At 42.6% G+C, this 19,401-nt stretch overlaps 1 long non-coding RNA gene and 1 pseudogene across 1 annotated transcript; both read right to left on the bottom strand.

Moving 5' to 3' along the window:
* Nucleotides 1-3,087: 3,087 nt before the first annotated feature.
* On the bottom strand, nt 3,088-6,343 carry LOC127683265 (uncharacterized). Its single transcript, XR_007977511.1, has 2 exons — nt 6,034-6,343; nt 3,088-4,544 (listed from the first exon to the last, which is right to left on the bottom strand). It is a non-coding gene; the product is annotated as an uncharacterized LOC127683265 (long non-coding RNA).
* An 866-nt stretch (nt 6,344-7,209) lies between these two features.
* Nucleotides 7,210-8,276, bottom strand: LOC127682328 (heterogeneous nuclear ribonucleoprotein A3-like; annotated as a pseudogene).
* Nucleotides 8,277-19,401: the final 11,125 nt, after the last annotated feature.

Raw genomic sequence — 19,401 nt, 5'->3', positions numbered from 1 at the left:
AAAAAAAAAAAAAAAAAAAAAAAAAAAAAAAAAAAAAGAATCTAAACACATATTTTTTCATGCCTTGGCTATAAAGAGAGATTTTCTTTCATTTAGAAAAGATAGCACGTCCAGACCAAGTGGGGTGTTACATTACACTGAAGGGAAAGGTCCACAGTGCCGTTTTATGGAGAGTGAGGCTTCTGCTGGGCAAACACAGCCGCTCATTTTCCTGTCGCTCTGAGGATGATCCACCCAAGCTGCAGCTCACGGGGAAAAATTGCATAGTGCGATCACGGCTGCAGGGCTCACAGCCCTTACCCTGGTGTTTCTCCTCTGCTGGCGTCCGAAAGTTTAGCCAAAGACTGAACACTTTGGAAGTGAATATAATAGCTTGCCTGGCTTAGTGACAAACATGTTTTATTCATTAGAGAAAATAGAGAGATCCAGGCGTTTCTCTTCTTCCTGCTTTTCTTTCTCTATTGAAGGAGAAGAAAATGCAAATTGAAGAGAAGCTTAAGAAGGTTTGTATAATTTGGTTTGATTCAATCAAGATAGGATAATCCATGACCTTTAAAGTTATACTAGTCTATCTCTGACTTCTGAAAAACTTTAGAAATAATAATATTCAGTAACCAATAACATTAGTCTCGCTTGCAATCCAGACCACCACCACCACCACCATCATCATCGACAGAGAATTAGAGACCAGAGCCACCATATCTAGTCCTCAGAAACAAATTTCAGAATGAGATCTGTTCCCTTCTGGTAGGAGCCCAGGTTCCTTGGGGAAATGGCAGCTCCACGTCTGAGCTAAGAAGAGCAGAGTTATTTGGAAGCATTTGCTACACAGCAGCAAGGAGGCTGTGTAAAAGCAGCGGGGCTGTGTCATCAGAAGGCAAGAACTGCCTTGAAGTTGTTCCTGTGGGAGAATTTGGGACAAGCTGATCACTAAAAAGAGTCACAATGGTAATGGATTATCCTGCATTGAATCAGAGCACTCACAGTGATGGTCAGCTGGTGGCAGGCAAGGTAAGCTACGGTCTTTCAAAGGCTCTCTCCCTCCCTCCCTCTTTCCCTTCTCTTCTCCCCTTCCCCTTCTCCTTTGCTCCCTTCTACTTCTTCCTCTAGTGAATGCAAGGGTTGGGTTGTGAACATGTGTAACTGGCCAACAGTCAGTTGAACCTCAGGAAGCTGATATGCTCACTGGAGCCTTGAGAGGATGCTGGCTGTCTTAGGGTTTTACTGCTGTGCACAGACACCATGACCAAGGCAACTCTTATAAAGACAACATTTAATTGGGGCTGGCTTACAGATTCAGAGGTTCGGTCCATTATCATCAAGGCGGGAACATGGCAACATCCAGGCAGGCATGGTACAGGAGGAGCTGAGAGTTCTACATCTTCATCTGCTAGCAGAATACTGGCTTCCAGGCAGCTAGGATGAGGGTCTTAAAGCCCACGCCCACAGTGACACACCTACTCCAACAAGGCCACATCTTCTAATAGTGCCACTTCCTGGGCTGAGCATATACAAACCATCACAGCATCTCAGACAGAAGCTTCTTAAGAGACTCAGAGGCACCCACCTCCTGGTCCCTGCTGGGAGACAGTATGTATGGCCTTAACCTGATAAGTCTTCCTATTTGTTCTGTATTGCCCTGTGACCAACATGGTCTTTCCAGAAAGAGTTTTACCTGCAAATTTCTATCAACCTCATTACTTAGAGCTGCTGCACAGAAGCTGTACTTCCATGGTCTATTTAACCATTTCAATTTTGAAAGGCACTAAAGTTGGTCCTGTGTTCTGTTCTTTAAATACATGCACACAACATTATGGTAAACCAGCTGTTTCCACAGTACACTGAGAACTGCTGAGCCAGCCCTGGCTATGGAATCACAAAGGGGCAGTAAATAGTGTCTTTCACCTTGGGGAGTTGCTTGTCCTATGGCATAACTTCAAGATAGTGGTTCCCATTTTTGTGACATTAGAAAAGTCAAGAAAAATGTCCAAAAAAGAAACAGTAAAGAACAAAGAAGGGCTGGAGAGATGGCTCAGTGGTTAAGAGCACTGACTGGTCTTCCAAAGGTCCTGAGTTCAAATTCCAGAAACCACATGGTGGCTCACAACCATCTGTAATGGGATCTGACACCCTCTTCTGGTGTGTCTGAAGACAGCTACAGTGTACTTAGATATAATAATAAATACATCTTTGGGCCAGAGCGAGCAGAGGTCCTCAGTTTAATTTCCAGCAACCACATGATGGTTCGCAACCACATGATGGTTCACAACCATCTGTACAGCTACAGTATACTCATATACATAAAATAAATAAATCTTTATGAAAAAGGACAAAGAAAACCATTTATTGCTACCCTCACAATCCTACAAAATCAGGCTACTTTAAAGACAACTGCAAGGTCAGTTATCACCATACTTTTAGTCCCAACACTCAGGAGGCAGAGGCTGGGGGGGGGGGGGGAATCTCTGAGTTCCAGGATAGCCAGGGCAACATATAGAAACTCTGAAAAACCAAAAAAGAAAAAAAAATGATAAAGACAACCAGAAGATAAAGGAGAATCCAGGCAGAGAGTCAACCGCATTATGAAATCACTGCACTATCCTTCACTTCCTCTTTGCATCAGCAGGGGAAATATTTCTTCCCTGTTTTGGTTTCGGTCTGTATTTGTAACAACTGCCCTAATGCAGTTCTGACTTCTAAAATCATGTTTAGGGAAACAGGGAACGTTTTCCTGCCTACTGACAAAGGCAGAAATCACAGACTAAAGATGGGACTTACAGATGTGCCCTTCGATCCAGATCTAGGAAACGGTTTTAGGATGAATTGAAGAGAATGCACACCTGGCTTCCCCAGCTCTCATTCAAAAAGGGACCTAGAACAGAATGACAAGAATAGCCAAGCAAGAAACCGAAACACGCGGAGACAAGAGGCTCCAGATCAGCCTCCTGCCCAGCCAGCGCCGGGTTTAGCATTGGCCAAACAGAGGGACTAGGACTGCCTGTTGACTGCCTGTTGAGAGCCTGCAGGCCGGACGTATGACGTCATCTTTATATGGCTTTGTTCTACACCGTTCCCTTCTCTAGCATGAAAAAAAAAATCGCGTGAGAAATGAAGCGTATGTGTTACTGGAGGAATTGAGATTGCTTTTCGAAATAATGTAGTTGAAGCAGGAAGCAGGGGTTCTGCTTTGGCACAGAGGGAAGGAGGAGGGAGCAGAGCTACCCCAGCAGAAGCCTGGGTGTAGAGACAAAAACCCGGAAGCTCTGTATGTGGCTCCCCAAAGCATCTCAGGCTTGTGTCATGAGGTCAATTATTATTTTCGAGACTATAGCCACACTCCGTAGTGGGATATAGTGTAAGACTCCCAGTCCCAGAGTCCAAAGACCCGTGGATTTCAGGAAATTCTGCCACTGTCCGGAGAAACCTTTGGCCCCACCCCTTGGCCTTACAAAACTTTACATCACTGAATACAGTTTGGAAGACATTGTCTCATGTGACAAGCATAAAGAGCCTTAGGAAAATTAAAAAGTGTTACAAAAATTATATTTACAAAATCAGAATGTTGATGGATGCGGTGAGCCAAAACGAGGTCACGTAGTGACACTGTGTACAAGAGAGAAGGGTCTAGCCCATGGTCAGAACAGCCCTGCACCAGGTTCCATCTGGGTTAGTGGATGCGGGCTAACCTGCAGCCCTACCTTGTCCTCTAAGGTCTGTGCTTGTGTGTAATACGTCAGCTGCAAACCCAGTGTGCGGCAGATGCAAAGGGTGGGGCCACTTGTTCTGGCCTCAAGCTCAAAAAAGTCTCAAACTGACTCACATTCAGTAGAAATATCTGAAAAGGATCCGGATGAAGCTGGACACAGATCATTCCAAGGGATGTTCATTTACACAGCCCGAAAAACCAAGCCCTTCATACTCTGAAAGGGCTCGGGTGCTTCTGAAACGTTTACAGAGTCTTTTTGTTTTTGTTTTTTGGATTTGGTTTTTCGAGACAGGGTTTCTCTATGTAGCCCTGGCTGTCCTGGAACTCACTCTGTAGACCAGGCTGGCCTCGAACTCAGAAATCCACCTGCCTCTGCCTCCCAGAGTGCTGGGATTACAGGCGTGAGCCACCACCGCCTGGCTACAGAGTCTTATTATTTAATTTACCTCAAAATGTGATGGCGACGCTTAGGTACAGTGAGCCCACTGGTTAGGGAGCTACAATAACAAACCACATTTTTAAAGAGTTCTTAGTAGAGAAACAGTACTACAAGTGTATGAGAACTCAGAATAGCACAGCACATAGCTAACAACTTTGTGCCTTGGCTGGACGTGAGAAGTCGAAGGTCCCGGGAGCTCATCCTGAATTTGGAAGGCGAAGGCTTCAGAGGTAGTTTCTGGCACCACATTCTGATCCTCCTCTTCTCCACTGAGAAGTACTTCTCAGTTAAGTTTAATGAGGCCTCAGTAGCGCTTTAATTTTATCCAAGCCTCCACACTCTTCCATCATTAGACCGCGTTGTTCTGTCTCACCCAGCTTCTCCGCAGCCTGAAAGACACTTGAAATGCATCAAGAATAACCTGAATAATATTGGTATCTTTTGCATTCATGGGTTCATCAAAGGTTCTATTATCCCACAGTGAACGAGATACACAATCTGTTCAACAGTCCCACCGCTAGTATAGTTGGTTATAGCCCATGAAACCTCCTTCTGTGTCTTAAAGTCTGCCTTAGAGAGGACACCAACAAGAAATGGGACTGGGCCATGATTCACAACTTGCTGTATCTGGTCCTGGCGGACAAGGAATTATCTAAATATAATGTAAAATCTTGTTTTAAGCCAGAGCTTTTTTTTTTTTTTTTAATGTTGTTTCTTAAAAAAGGTACAATCCTTGTTGCTTTAGACACACAAATTAGATTCTGGTGTTTTATTGGCATATTACATTTTTGATCTTCGAAAAAACCTCTAAAATATACACTTGAGAATTTTAATAATTGTTCTATTTATTTACGTTCCAGATGTTGTCCCCCTTCCTGGTTCCACCTCCAAGAGTTCTTCACCCCCACCCCGCCCCCTTTGCCTCTGGGAAGGTGCTTTTCTAACATATCAAAGTGGACACTGGTCAGCTCCACAGCACCACTTAGTACCTGTGGCTCCTCCCAGAACGTCTAGCCCCTCCCCCTCCCTACACTTGCTTCCTCCATGCCAGCCCGATTCCTGTATAACGGAGCCATTTTGACAATGCCAGTCTCTTATGCCCCTGGCCTGGACCACTTTGGTTGGAGGCTCCATTCTTGCTCTCCCTCTTCAACTCTCTCCTGTCATGGTCTGGGTTGGCCTGCAGGCCATGTTCAGTCTGGACTCTTCCCTCTGCCTGCTTTCGTTCTTGTATCTACAACGTAAATCTCCATACTTTAGGAGTAACCGTGTCCACCTTTTATTTCACGTTTCCATCCAATGTTGTAAGGTAGAAAGCACGAGACCTGAAAACCCACCAATCCTTGAGCTCAATTTCCCACTAGTTTCTAGAGCAATGGTTCTCAATGGTCGTGACCCTTTGGGAGTTGAACAGCCGTTCACAGGCCTTGCCTAAGACCATGTGCATATCACATATTTAAGTTACAGTTCAGAACAGTTGCAAAACTACAGTGATAAAGTAACAACAAAATAATTTTATGATTGAGGAACTTTATTAAAGGGTTGCAGCATTAGGAAGGTTGAGAACCACTGCTTAAGTAAAGCCCACTTCCTGCTCAGTTCTTTGCCGCTTCTCACGGAGCAGAGGCAGCCACCCTCCCGTTTTTTCCCAGTAGATCTCTTGCGTGAGGTTTGTTGTGCCATAGGACTTTGTGGTGGTGTCCCTTGGCTCCCTACGGCCAGGATTCCTTTCCTCTCAGAGCCGGAACACTTAGCAATGCTCTGTAGGTTACACAAGCATTGTTATAATAAACCTATCACAAGTGTTAGCCAGGGTCATGCTATTTTGTAAAGTTCCTCCATTTTGGTGAATCGTCATAATTCCCAAAGTACAGTAATTTGCACTTACAGAATTAAAATCACGTTGTTTTCCTGGATTCCAGTCCTCCCTGTCCAGATGACCCTCAATGAAGGACAGTACTAGAGATGTTTATCACCATCTGAAGTTCTTTTACTCGACACTTCCTGGTTACCCCTAGCAACGGCAATCATGGGCTAAAAAAGGAAATGTTTTCTTTTTCTCCCGGCTCTCTTTCTGCCCTGTAAGTGCCCCAGCCTGTGAGCAGACAGCAGGCTCGGGTTCTTACAGTGAGTCATCTGAAGTAAACTCCTATCCAGTACACCTGGGAGGGGCCACAAAACATATTCCAGGCAATTCCGTGTCGTTGGGAGCAGAGCATGAAGGTCCTGCACCCACAGATCTGCAGAGAAACCTCGACTGTTAAGTATACAGCATAGTATCTCCAGTGGGAAAGATGTTAAAAAACAAGCAAACAGACAGATCAACCAACCAACCAACCAACCAACCAACCAACCAACCAACCATGTTCTTCCATCCAGAAAGCTGAGAAGCGGATGTGAACTGCATTATGGGTTGAGCCAAGGCACACAAAGCACCCACAAGCAGGACCAGAGGTGACTAATAGTCCAGACGGCCTCTATGCTCTCTGTACGACCCAAACCAGACCAGACATCAGGCCCTTAAGCTAGTATGAGTAACCTATCTCTAGAGCCCATCTTGGGATAAATGAGACAGACCCTGAGTTTCAATGTAATAATGTGTCCTGTGCACCAGAGATTATATTATATTATACCAGGAAACCTTCTTTTTTTCCTCCAAAATATACTGGCCTTTTTGTTTTAAAGTTAAAAATTCCTTAATTTTTTTATTCTTGGTACCACTACCACAATTTGCAGGGCAATATACCTGATGTAATGAAAAGAAAAAGAAAAAGAAAAAGCTACAAGAGATAGAAGACCTCAGGAATATACATCTAACTGACACTACACTGCATTAATCAGTAGCTGCACTTTTTGCAAACCGTGGCTATGACGGTCCTGAACAGGAAGGCTTTCCTGTTTAAGCTGCAGTGACTTTCCTGACTCTGGGTCATCGTTCCTTCTGTGATAGGTTTTTACAGTTCCTCGAATGCACTGGGGATGACTGTCTCAGTGTAACCTGCAGCTTTCCTGACAATTCTTCGCTCTCACTCCTGCCAAGAACTGTAGCCATTTCTGTTTTGTTTTAAAACCTTCTGCTACCACATCTATCACGTTCACCTCCAAGTCCACAGCCACCGCCATAGGGACTGCCTGAGCTTCTTCCACCAACACTGCCCCCTTCACGGGTCCACAATTTAACTGTAGCTGTCCACTATCATTTCCAAAGTCATCGCAGTTGTCAGCACCACCATAGTTACCTCCACCAAAATTTCCTTCTTCATTATAACCCTCATATCCTTCTCCTCCACCACCATATCCACCACCTTGGCTTCCATATCCTGGTCCACCACCTCCATAACCTCCTCTACTACTGTAATCAGGACCACCACCATAGTTGCCACTATCACCTCCAAATTCATTATATCCACCATTCCCACCTCAATAACTACCTCTGCTGCCGCCACCTCCATCACCATAGCCTCCTCTTCCACCAAAGGCTCCTCCACGACCCAAGTTTCCTCCACAACCCATAAAGTTGCCAGGTTTACCTCCATGACCTCTTTGTGATCTAGCAGAATGCATCTCTTGTTTAGAAAGGGCCTTTTTCACTTCACAATTAGGCCCACTAATAGTGTGGTATTTCTGAACAACAATGTTATCAACTGTGTCATGATCATCAAAAGTTATAAAAGCAAATCTTTTCTTTTTACCACTCTGCCTGTCTTCCATAACTTCTACAGATTCAATTTGCCATTCTTTTCAAAAGTAATCTCTCAGATTATATTCTTTCATATTCTTTTTAATACCACCAAGAAAGTTTTCTTCACCATTAAATGGGCACCTGGCTTTGCACAATCAAAATGGGCACCTGGCTTTGCACAATCATCGCTAGAAACAGCTCTCTTTGGTTCCACCACACGCCCATCAACCTCGTGTGGCCGAGCACACATTCCAGCATCCACCACTTAAGGGTCACAAAACCAAAGCCTCTGGCACGTGTTGTTTGGAGATCTCTCATTACCACACATCTATAAGTGTGCCCCATTTCTCAAACCGTTCTCTTAAGCGATCATCTGTGGTTTCAAAGCTGAGACCACCAATAGACAGCTTCCTCAAAACCTCTGCTTCTGTTGGATCATGGCCCTCCATTTTGATACCAGACTTGCCTCTTCCAACCTGAGTTCAATATGAGCCAAAACACACTGGCCTTAAATGCATCGGGAACAAACCACCTGGCATTCCACTTCCTAACGTCTGATCCAGTCCTAAACCAATCTGCACCTGGTTTGCATTCTTATCTCCCTAAGGGGTTCACTTACCCATAGGGACCCCTCAATGTATTTTGAAAAAGCTGAAGTCATAAGACGTGTTTGTCTTGTTTGCTTGGAGTGTTTCAACAGCTCTCAGAATTCTCCTTGTATGACTCCATTCCTGGACCGTGTTTCAACGTTTCCCCGTGGATAGAATAAACAGAGTGTTTTTGATTTGAGGTGTTATAGATAGATTTAGTTGCCAATAGATGCATGAGTATAAGCAAACTATAAGCATAATAAAAATATATATAAATATAATGAATGTTAGAGCAGTGAAGGTGTTGTGTGTACTACTCTGTCATCAAGCGTAGGATCCGAGCTATGTCCAGAGCTCCTGGTGTGGTGGTTTGAGTAGGATGAGGAGCATGAGGCCAGTACAGGTGCTCAGAGGCACTCGCTGCAGGTGCACAGGTCACAGCCGCTAGCATTTCCAGGAGAGTCTACCGTGTCATGGGCTCTGTGTGTTTCACATAATGACTTCTCCCTTGGTGAATAGAGGCTTAACTTGGCAGTTGGACAGACATGCCTTCTCTGATGTGGTCCATATCTAGTTATTAGCTGAGGGTTTGCCAACTGTCTCCTCTCCCCGTACCACTGTCCTTGATGGCCCAAGGGCCTAAGGAGTTGAAGAGAAATCCATGACGTTTCAGTGGGTCCATCTGCAACGCTGAACACACACCCCTTCCCAATTTTCTTCAGATAACTTGGCTTCTAAGTCTCAAATTGTTTAAACCACACAGGCCTATCCAAAGGCAGTTCAGAATCTTCTGCAGAGAAATGTTTTTGAGCTCTTGAACATGTATTGTCTTGAGACAATTTTTTTTTAAATTAAGAGTAAGTCTGGAGAGATAGCTCGATGGTTAAGAACACTGATTGTTCTTCCGAAGGTCCTGAGTTCAAATCTCAGCAACCACATGGTGGCTCACAACCATTTGTAAAGAGATATGACTCCCTCTTTTGTAGTGTCTGAAGACAGCTACAGTGTACATACACATAATAAATAAATAAATATTTTTTAAAAAAAAGAGTAAATAAGGAAAGTGCAAAAATAGCCTTTTCTTGGTGCTTTCCATTTTTTTTTTAAAAAAAAAATAATTGCTGTTTTAGTGTTCTATGTGTTCTTTCAATTATGCCCTGGCCTTAAAGGTGGCAAGGGATGCCTGTAACATGGTTAAAAATCCATTCTTTACAGAAGTTCTTTAATTGTTTGCCACAATAGGCTGGTTTATTGTCCATTTTTATAGAAATAGGCATTCCCGTAAGAACAAAAGTTTGTGTGAGATAAGAACATATTGCAGCCAGGCAATGGTGGCGCATGCCTGTAATCCCAGCACTCTGGGAGGCAGAGGCAGGTGGATTTCTGAGTTCGAGGACAGCTGGTCTACAGAGTGAGTTCCAGGACAGCCAGGGCTATACAGAGAAACCCTGTCTCGAAAAAACCAAAAAATCCAAAAAACAAAACCAAAAACAAACCCAACAACAACAACAACAACAAAAAGAACATATTGCAGACACATTCTCTGAGGATTGAGGTCCAACCCAGAGGAATTTAGAATATGTATCAAAGCAAATATACAGGTACAGCATCCAAGGCCCAAGAGCAAAGTGAGTGACCTTCATTTTCCCTAATTCATTAGTATTTTCACCTCTGAGATGAAGTCCGGTTTCATGACTATGACCATATCAGGAGTCACAGACAGGACATTCCTGCATACTCTGTCTCACTTGTCTAAGAGAGGCCTGGTCTTCTATGTGAAGTCAGTTAGCATCAGCACATAGGTGTTCCTCTTCTGGAGAAGTAAAAATATGACAGGTTGATGCGTCGGCTTGTTAATAAATATAAATAAATAAATGTTTTGGAATAAAAGCAGGAAGGTAGGGTGTACACGTGTGTCAGTAACAAAGGATGTGTGTGGCCTTTAAGGGGGTGCCTTAGTTTCTGTAGTAATGGAAACATAGCAGAACATTAAGATGAAATAAAAGCTGGTTCTACTGCTAGGAGTAATCTGATGGTATAAGCAGACCCTAAAACTGTTGGAACACAGTCTAAGAGTGAATCTGTTTGATGAGATTTCGGATAGCATGTGAGATAACGCCAAGGCACAAGGCAAAGGTCTTGTAATCTCTGTTCCTCCAGAATATGGGTTGTTCTTGGAATGTGCTTCTGTGCCCCTACCAGGTATAACAAATAGGAGTGGGTTTGCTTTAGATTACACATCACTTTACCCATTATTATTCAGAATGATATTTCCAAGCTTGAGCTGTCTTCCCGGCATTATTTAGCCTAACCGGATGTGACCTTGCCTTGCGATTGTATGCAGTTTGAACTCAAGTGAACTTTGCCTAACCCTAAAAATACTCAGAATATAAATTGTCTGATGCCATGAATAAAGATGGCTATAGCATGGAACTTTAGTCCACTGGATTTTTGGTCCCCAGTCTCTCAGGTTCACACTGTTAACTAGAACATATTTAAGGGCTTATGAACTAATCATAATAGATGAATAAAAATAGCATATTCCACCTGTTTTAGGCTGAGAGAAAAAGAAATCCTAATAGATTGATGAGTATCTAGATCATGAATCCATCCTATATCCTTAGATGAACCATCAATAAAATAAGCATCTGCCTGTGGTATGGGAGAAGGTTGGACAAGTTTTGTCATCACAAACGTCAGTTCATAAGAAAAAACAATCCCATAGTTCTCCAGCTGACTAATGATTTCCTATCCTTACATCGTAATCTGCAAGTGAAAGATGAAAATCCATAGAGTCTTTAATACTCTTAAAAAATAATTGTTAGTTAAGGGTAATGTAATTTGGCAATGATAAAATCCATATAATTGTTGACATCAGGTCCTCCCCGGATTTACTAATGTATACTCTGAGGTTTTAAAAAAGTCACATGACTAACATTCTTTTCAGGTCAGACAGTACACAATCACTGAGCAAACTACATGTGACAAAAACCATGTTTTCCCATAGAGGAATAATTAACTAACAGTAGCAAACATAATGTGGAGTAAACTGACACCCATCTACCATGCCTGGGAGGGGCATGAACCGCATTCCGAGGACAATTCCATGTTTTAAAGAAGTTTTTTACTTCTTTCTTTTCAGGTCATACTGCTCTTGTCTTGATTTCTTGGAGTTTTCTCACAAGTTCTCCAAATTCTCCTTACATGACTCCATTCCTGCACTGTGTTCTGATGCACAAAGTAAATACAATCAGACGAGTTCACTAATTTAGATGACTTCCTTGGCCAAAAGGAAAAGGATTGAACCTTCAAACTCCTGTTATAGTTAAATTTTTCTAGATTTAAAAAAATCAGTAATAAAAATGATACTAATCTTGATTGTGTTAGGACGTCAGGCAAAGACAGTATTAAGTGCTTCTAGGATGGCTGTTTATTTAATCAGGTCCCCTTAGCTTATTGTATTAGGCAACATTCTCTCAGAGGAACCTAACCTATCAGGAATAAATATCAGCATACGTCAAAATACAAACAAGATTTGTCTCACAGCTGCTTGGCTGAAAACTTGGTAGCTGCTTGGTGTTGTAAGACCCCCCAAAACCAAGGGTGCCCCAGCACCCCACGCCTGGGAAGGTGACACCCAAATCACTCACGAGAAACGGTCTCGATGCAATAACATGAGGATTTCTTTATTCCAGAATTCTGGGTTCCACAGCCGTTCACCACACAGGAGTAGAGGACTGTAGACCCCGAGTGCCGAATTGCGACAGCTTTTATAAGTTTACAACAAAGCCCGCTAATCACAAACCAATCATTCCTTAGCATGGAGAGCCCGCAAAATGCTAGCCAACTGATTTGTACCACTCCATAGTTTTTAAGCCAATCGGTTTAAATGATCAGAGCCTGCACTCAGTGGACCAATTAGTTTCCTATTTTCTTGGAGTCTATAGCTGCGTGAACTCCTGGATAGGGTAATGGCGTAAGCAGTTTACAGAAGCAAGATAAGCTTAGCTCATTTCCAGTAACCTTGTGGGGCCAGGATCACCTATTCAAGGCCTTTTTGTCTAGCTCTGAACAAAGGGCACGCTCTGGAATGTGACCTTTTACCTAGTTTCTAACAAAGAGCACAAAGAGCGGGCTCTGGAATATGAAGTGTTTGGGGCTCCATAGAAGGTTGGAGTTAGGCTGTATTTTCTATTCTTTCAGTGTCTGGTGTCTCAGCTGCTTGGTGTCTGGTATCCTCCCACAGTCTGTGTCTCTCACCGAGGAGGCTGACAACCTGCCTCTGCACTCCCAATCCTGTGTGAAATCCTGAAGGTAGTCAGAGAGCCCCTGACCCTTAGTCCACAAGGAAAGGCTAGACATGCTGGCTATGACAGTGGAAAGGAATTATTAGCAGCAGGAGGGATGGGTGAATCATCTTAGAGATGCACCAGAGAGAGGTGCAGCGAGCAAAGGTGAGTAATTTATCTCTTACCTTGCTCCCTATAGAAACATTTTGAATAAGAATTATTGATACTTTTTAATGTGCATGAGTGTTTTGCCTATGCATATGCATGTGAACCACTTGTGTGCCTGGTGCCTCTGGAGGTTAAGAGAGACTCAGATCCCTGGAACTGGAGTTAGGGATGGTTGTGCCTTATCACGTAGGTGCTGGAAACCAAACCACCCAGCAAAAGCCATGGCTGAGCCAGCTCTCCAGCCCTGACCAGCATTTTTTTTTTTAACCTGCTACCAGAAGGCTCAGCCTACATTCAAGGTAGGTCTTCTCACTTAAGGCAATCAAGACAATTCTTTCAGTAAGGCACCTACTCAGTTGACCCTAATTTTTAAAAAGTTAGCATTAAAATCAAGTATAGTTCTTTTAGAAGAAATATATATATTATTATATAACTAATGTGAGTGTATCTGTATTTAAACTCTTCTAGTCTAAAATAAAGAGCCGGTCTCCATCTATCTTTGCCTTTTCAAAACATACTATGATTTCAATCCATTTTAATATTAAATATACTGCAACTTTGCTACATCTATAGCTGAGGTTCACAAGCCCAAGTCCTCCCAAAAGACTGGTTCCCCAACTGACTCTAACAGGAAGAAAACAAAGAACAAAAAAGCTGTGGTCTGTGGTAACCCAAACTTTTAAACACCCAGCCGGAAAGTATAACAAAAGATTAAAGTAATTGTCTCGTTTCATCTGCCTGGGTCCCTTTGATTGTCCTCTAACGAATACAAGTAAGCAAGAGTGTGGACCCCGAGTCTTCTCTGCTCCCACTTGAACTGGAAACAGCCACAGAGACTTGTAACCATCTCCTAAGAACATGTAGAGTCAACTAGCAAGCTCACTCATTCTCTTTAGCTCCACAACTCTCAGCTTCGTGGCTTCCTGCTCTCTGCCACTGTTGAACTGGTGTGCTTTTTTGGCCCCCAAGTTAAAGGCTTTTTGCTTGGTCTTTTAACTGCTGAATCTATTACCTATATAGTAGAGGCTAAACTCTTTGAGCCAGGACACCAAGCAAGACATTTCATTCACATCCTTCTCCTCCAAAATGTTCAGTATCAGAGATTGCCCCGAGATATTGCCAATGAGAATTCCACATGTGTCCAGCGGGGAAGAACGACGAGAACCTCACTGTGCCACTTTCTCCACCGATGGACAGGAAAAGCAGTTGGGAATGTTAGCCACTGCCACATTAGTTTGTAAGTCTCTCCATTTTGGTTAATGATGATCATTGACAGGGGAAGGGGGAAGGAGAGGGGGAGGGGGGTGGAGCGATGACAGGGAGATGATGACAGAGACAGACAGAGAAAGAGAGAGAAAGTTGGATTTCCAGAACCAAAACATCTTGTTTTTCCACATTCCTGGCTTCCCTCTCTAGTGACCCCCAGTAAAGGATCAGAATAGATGTTTATCATCAACGGACATTCTTAAACAAGCGCTCCCCCTCCCAATTTACCCCTGAAAAATAAATATGAGTCAGAGAGGCAGACAGCCTGGATATCATCAGGTTGAGACTGCTTTATTGAAACTGTAAGGGACCCCACTTTCCCATGAGGTGGAGGATGGGTACTTTTAGAGGGGCTGGAGGACTAGCATCCTTGATCCTGAGATTTGCCTGAGAAAAACAAGCTCCACCCTTTGAACCAAATTTGAAGCAAGTTTTAAATGAAATACTGACCAGGACAGGCTTTGGTCAGGATCACTCACTCCCTGGAATTCCCAGCTGCGTGGCCTAGAGACACTAAGAGCAAACCAATAGGCCACCATATTTTCCCATGAGATGTTTTTATAAGAACTACAACTCCCAGCATTCCAGGAACTTGCCTGATCCTTGGGGAGGTGGGTCTTACACACATGTACGCACAAATGTGGGTGGCTACCAAAAAGTTAAGGCTATTTTTGTGTGTGTGTGGTTTAACTAGAAACAGGATGGATTGTTTTGGATACTCCATACCCAGGCATTTCTGCAAGTGGCTGGTCTGACAGGCTGGAGCCAAGCAATTCTTTATAGTTAGGGACTATTGTCAGAGACCCCTCAACTCAATTTCTCAAGATCTGAAGTTATTACTCAACAACCCCTAGCGATGTCAATCATGGCCTCAAAATGGGAACGTTTGATCTCTCCTTCCCACCCCATTTTCTGCTCTGTAAGTATCCCAGCCTGCAGGCAGAGAACTGGTTCTGATTCTTTTATCAAAATCCCCTTAAAAGTTTTTCTTCTGAGAAAACAAAACAAAACAAAACAAAACCCAGTTCTATCCTGAAGTCATTTCCTTGTCTGCCTTTTGGTCTCCTTGACCTTATAATAAGGGCATTTTTTTGGTTACAAATGTAAATATTGACTCACTGTACAGAGACCTTGAACCACAAGTTGCTTTTATCTTGATATCTAAGGGTCATTGATTGAATGATACCCTAGACTCAAATAGTATGTAAACAAAAAGAGAGTTTTATTCTACAGAAGGCCCAGCATCCTGGGGTCTCCCATTACCAGAATAGAGAAACACCCAAGTGGGCTCACAGGCTGGTCTTGAAGCACTTTGGGAATTCCCAGGTAGGTGTTGACCTCTATGTTAATCTGTTGGGTTCATCTCTATAAACATTCCTCTACAGAGGTGTGGGGACTGGAAACTTGCTGGGGAGGTCTGGAAACTGCTGCTGTCCCATTGTCCTTGCCTCAGGTCAGGTGGCAGGGCAACTTCTGACGCCTGGATTTGCCTGGAATTGCCCAGTTCTTGGAAACAGATTTAGGCCTAGTTTCCTTAACTGTCAATTTGAAGCCTGTAATGGAATCATCTTAGCCACCTCAGGTAGCACTGTTATAATGTGCATTACTTAGAAGTATTTTGAATTCAGTCAAGTATTTAGATGTATTCTGTCTTTCTAAGATGCTTGAGTTTAGAAGATCAGTAGTTCTTGTAAATACTGTAAGTCTTTTTCAGACTCAATTTCTAGAAGAACAGTTGAAGGCCCCAGACCAACAATATTCTACCAGGAAAGAAACTCAAAATTAAAATTTCAATTAGTTATTTTATTTAGGTCTGATTTTTTCAAAGTCTTATATAGCTGTTTTTCTTCACTCTCAAATTCTTAAACTATATGCATTTTAGTTAATCACTTTTTTTCAGGAGGCATCAATTCTTATATATTAATGTAGTCCAAAATATTAGCCCTAAATTTTCATTCACACACACACACACACACACACACACACACACACACTAAATTAGGCATGGTGGAAAAAAAAGTAGTTAACATAGTAAATTCAAAAAGAAGTGCAAAAATGTAGGAGCCAAAGGTTGTTACTAAGTTATTCTCAGGAACTCTAAGTTTACCTCATGCTGCCTTAGAACACACCATAAATTCACAGATTATTCACATAGAACAGCAAGGTAGGACAAACTTACTATTTCCCAAGGTTATACTGTAAGACCTCCAAAACCGAGGGTGCCCCAGCACCCTACACCCTGGAAGGCGACACCCAAATCACTCGTGAGAAACGATCTCAATGCAATAGCATGAGGATTTCTTTATTCCAGAATTCTGGGTTGCATAGCCGTGCACCACACAGGGTTAGAGGACTATGGACCCCGAGTGCCAAATTGCGACAGCTTTTGTAAGTTTACGACAAAGCCCGTGAATCACAAACCAATCATTTCTTAGCATGGAGAGCCCGCAAAATGGGAGCCAATTGATTTGTACCACTCCATAGTTTTTAGGCCAATCAGTTTAAATTATTGGAGCCCCGCGCTCAGTGGACCAATTAGTTTCCTATAATGTCTACAGTTGCGTGAACTCCAGCATAGGGGTAATGGCGTAAGTTTACAGAAGATAAGCTTAGTCCATTTCCAGTTACCCTATAGGGCCAGGATCACCTATTCAAGGCCTTTCTGCTAGATCCAAACAAAGGGCGGGCTCTGGAATGTGACCTTTTACCTAGTTTCTAACAAAGCGAGATAGCATTTTAAACTCCTGATTTCTTGGGGTCATTAGAGTTAGGCTGTATTATTTTCTATCCTTTCAATACAAATCACAAAAGAGAAATTCTTTATGGCCTCATTTGTTTTTTCCAAATGGATAGATAGAACTCCAATGTCTCAACAGTAACAACAACAACAACAACAGATATGCACATTTCACCCTCCCTGTAAGGAGGATTACCACATTGTTCAATGATCTCCCAATTTACTTAGAAAGGCTTCCAAATTGGCAAATTCTGCGCTATAAATAGCATCAAGTGCCAAATAGTTGAATGGAAATAACTCAGAAGAACTCCCAGAGACAAAGCCAGTCGGGAAAGACTCACAGAATGGCCAGACATTTTTCAGGGTCGAAAACAGAGTCCAAATATGTGTTTCACTGCTTCATCAAACTGAGCTACAAAGCACTGGATTCCCTGGGGGATCTAAGTTCGATCTAAAATCCTTTGGGGCTGAGTCAAGGACACTTGGTAGCTCTCGCAGAGAACTTGTGTTTGGCTCCAGCTCCTACACTGGGTGACTTACAACCACCTGTAACTCCAGGCAGGGACTGAGGAATGCTGGGAGAACCTGGAGCCAGGTCTGCCTTGGTATGTAAAACATGTACTTCAGTCTCTTGTCCTGGGACTGAAACCAAACATTCAGTATAATTTGGATTATAAAATTCTAGTTTTTAAATGGGCAAATGGTGATCTTATATCTTCCAGATGGAGCCTCATTTCTGCATACATCTACTTGAATCCCAAACTTTTTGAGCTTAAGAACAAACTTTCTTCCACTAAGAAAAAGAATAAGTGTATCCAATCAATTGGGTTACTATTTTTACTATTATTATTTAAAATGTTCAATTGTAACAAATGTAAGAAGCCTCAGGGAGACTCTATGAAATACTCATGTTTCTGAGTAACTTAAAGTAGCTTTAACTTCGTTGACTTATTGGAAATATGTAAAGATTTGGATTGACTCTATTTAACCCAACAACCACAAAATCAACCCCAGTGACTACATTCATAATGCTTTATACCTTAAGAGCTCATGGTTGTTGACTAAATGAATATTTATGGTGTGTTATAGTGTACAGTTAGCTTAAATTTAAAAAAATAATAAACAAGGGGTGGGACTTATGATGACTATTATTGGTGGTCAATTTGACTATATTTGGAATATTTGACTATATTTGGAGTTATTGAAAATCTAAATAGCTGGATAAGCCTGTGAAGGAGTTTTTTTTTTAATTAATTAAATCGTTTGAAGTGGAAAGACCCACTTTTAGTCAAGATCGTTTGAGGAAAGATGATGAATCTGGGCCACACCTTCCAGTGGCAGGCATACAAAGGACATGGAGGAAGGAAGCTTGTTTGCCTGCTTGCTCTCAGTGAGCAAGTCCATTCCTTCACCGGCTTTAGAGACTACTTCTTTGGCATTCTGGCAGATACTGAAGACCAGTTGAGATATCCAGCTTGTGGTCTTAACAATTACTAGAGTCTTAAACCTTGCATTGGTAGACAGCCATTGTTGGATTGTTGGACTCACTGTACCACAACCTGTGTAGTGTGTGTTTGTCTGTGTGTTCTATATGGCTTGTTCTTCCAGTGAACACTGACTAATATAGTATTGTAGCTTAGGTGGTAGAGTCCTCACTTAGCATGCTCAAAGCCATGGATTCTATCAGCAGCAATACATAAACCTATCCTGGGGCATTTGTCTACAATGCCAGCATGTGGGAGGAGGAAATGGGTATCCAAAATTCAAAGCCCACTGTGAACTCAACTTTGATGAATGAATGCATCAGTCAGCCTTGTCTCCATGGGGGTCTATGTGTGAATGGAGGAAATAGCTACCACTGGGTCTGCATGGGGGGTGGATTCACAGGGACATACTGTGAGACCTGGACAACTCTTTGTTGGTCATAGCCTTTTCACAATGATGCAACATGTGAAGACACTGTTGATAGCTGTATTTGTCACCGTTGGCCTGGATACCCAGGTGCCCTGTGTGAGATGGACATAAATGAATGCAGTTACAACCCCTGGCAATCTAGGTGATGTATATATATATATATATATGTGTGTGTGTGTGTGTGTGTGTGTGTGTGTGTGTGTGTGTGTGCTCAGTTGTCCTCAGAAGACCTAGACGGACAAATTGCTGGCCTGCCTTCCTCCACCTTGGAGCCTCAGGCTATGTTTGTATCTGTCAGTCTGGATTCATAGACAGGAGCCTAGAATAACTGGTCTCTGAGAGGCTCCACCTGTAGTCATTAACATTAATTGGGGGTTTCTACTGTACTTTAGATCATTGAATTTCCTAATAAAAGACACAAAACCTTTATAATAAGCCACAAAGCACTAGAGCTAGCGACCCTTCTATGCTCTTTTGTCCACTCCTCTATCAATAACCCTGAGATATAATGTGCCATGTTTTGCCTGGGCCACTCCCACTCCAATTGCCCTGTCTTCTCGGCCATGTCCTCATGATCCATTTCCCCATGGCGTCTTTTTCCTTCTTTCCT

This window comes from Apodemus sylvaticus, chromosome 4, assembly GCF_947179515.1.
Source record: "Apodemus sylvaticus chromosome 4, mApoSyl1.1, whole genome shotgun sequence".
Classification (NCBI taxonomy): Eukaryota; Metazoa; Chordata; class Mammalia; order Rodentia; family Muridae; genus Apodemus; species Apodemus sylvaticus.
The sequence above is the reverse complement of the archived record's forward strand: the minus strand, read 5'-3'. Positions and strand labels throughout refer to the sequence as shown.